This window comes from Etheostoma cragini, chromosome 8 (assembly GCF_013103735.1).
Source record: "Etheostoma cragini isolate CJK2018 chromosome 8, CSU_Ecrag_1.0, whole genome shotgun sequence".
Lineage (NCBI taxonomy): Eukaryota > Metazoa > Chordata > Actinopteri > Perciformes > Percidae > Etheostoma > Etheostoma cragini.
In genome coordinates, this window is record NC_048414.1 from 1,460,585 (window position 1) to 1,462,192 (window position 1,608).

General features: G+C 45.5%; 1 protein-coding gene and 1 long non-coding RNA gene across 3 annotated transcripts in view; one reads left to right on the forward strand and one right to left on the reverse strand.

Moving 5' to 3' along the window:
• Positions 1-1,177, reverse strand: part of LOC117949758 (proline-rich receptor-like protein kinase PERK12) — a 2,408-nt gene extending 1,231 nt beyond the window's left edge. The window contains exons 1-2 of the mRNA XM_034880295.1: positions 1,013-1,177; positions 42-120 (exon numbers count right to left, since the gene is read on the reverse strand). The gene's annotated coding sequence lies outside the window, so the exon portion shown is untranslated. The remainder of the gene's footprint in view (positions 1-41; positions 121-1,012) is intronic.
• Positions 1-1,608, forward strand: part of LOC117949785 — a 12,363-nt gene that overhangs the window by 2,068 nt on the left and 8,687 nt on the right. The gene's annotated exons all lie outside the window — the stretch shown is intronic.

Genomic DNA, 1,608 nt, shown 5'->3' on the forward strand with positions numbered 1-1,608 from the left:
TGGGGGTCTGGTGAGAGAGTGGGGGTCTGGTGAGGGGCTACCTGCTGATGGACTGGGCCAGCTTCTGTCTCCGGCCGTTGGCGTGATCCTGCAGCCGCAGACGCTGGACGAACGAATGAGCTGCAGCGACGACAAGGGAAATCAAATCCTAAGTAAAGAGTTCTGCTAAAACAATGAGTAGTGACACCTGATCATCTGATAATAACACATGAAATGGTTGAAATTAGGCTAAAAACATTACAGCTGTGGTGGGCACTTTATTTTTGGCGTTGTTGGGCAGAAATTATTGCAATTCAAGTGATTTGAGTGAAAACTAGACTCCTACACCACCTCTTTGCTGTGTTTTCAGGCTTTAGATAAGAGGCTCGTCCGATAAGAACTGCGCCTCGTGGACGTGAGCAGGCGGTCCAAATATCTGCCGTCAAGTCGGACAGTTTACAGCATTTTAAGGCGCTGACACACAAACCCGATTATCGGCCGACAGAATAACCCTTTAAATCAGACAAATGGCAATTGAAAACTCTCAAAAACAACAATAAAAAGTTTATGTAAATATCTAGAGTCAATTCTGAACCGATCAGCTGAGAGGCCAGCGCTTCCCAGCATGCCCTGGGTCCGCCTGGGTCTTGTGAGGTTATTCTTGCCCACCTGTGCATGATGTCAGAGCAAGTTGGGATCAAGTAGGACACAAATCTACCCAGCATGCATCGGGTGCGCAGACCTGACTGACTCATCTCGAACGATCCTTATCTAGCACGGTGACGGGAGACTCTAGATTGAAGGGCCTCTCAGAGAGAGAGGGCCTCTCAGAGAGAGAGCAAGAGAGAGAGAGAGAGAGAGAGAGAGAGAGAGAGAGAGAGAGAGAGAGAGAGACTGAGACAGAGAGAGTGACAGAGAGAGAGACAGAGAGAGAGAGAGAGAGAGAGAGAGAGAGAGAGAGAGTCTCACTCTATATGAAATTCTGACGTTTATTTCCCTCGCTTTAAGCGGTACTGATTTTGAAATTTATTACCCAGAGCTCCTTTGGGCACAGAGAGGAGTTTGATTGGTTCAGCGTCGGGAGAAAGTCCGGACGCTGTCTGCAGAGCCCTCAGGATCTCCGTGTTCTGCACAAGAAAATGTTAAAAAGATAATGTTACTGCTGATATTGTTATTAATTACTGCTAATGCTTCATTCAATATTACTCTATAGCTCTGAATCTTATAAAAATAATATTAAAAAAAAGATCTTTCAAAAGGTTCACAGTGAGTGAAAAGACTCAGACAAATGTTATGTCATATATGTTCTGTTATACTTGTTATCTTACTGGAAAAGAATAACACATTTTCCCTTGGTTAGAAACACAACATAGAGTATGGATATGAAGCATATTTCATGTAGTAAAGACTGGAGGCAATGACAGTGGAGTGAAATGGGCTTCAGTGTAGCTGTAGTGGTGTAGCTCTAGTGGGTGTAGCTGTAGTGGTTATAGCTGTAGTGGTGTAGCTGTGGTGGGTGTAGCTGTAGTGGTGTAGCTGTGGTGGGTGTAGCTGTAGTGGTGTCGCTGTAGTGGTGTCGCTGTAGTGGTGTCGCTGTAGTGGTGTCGCTGTAGTGGTGTCGCTGTAGTG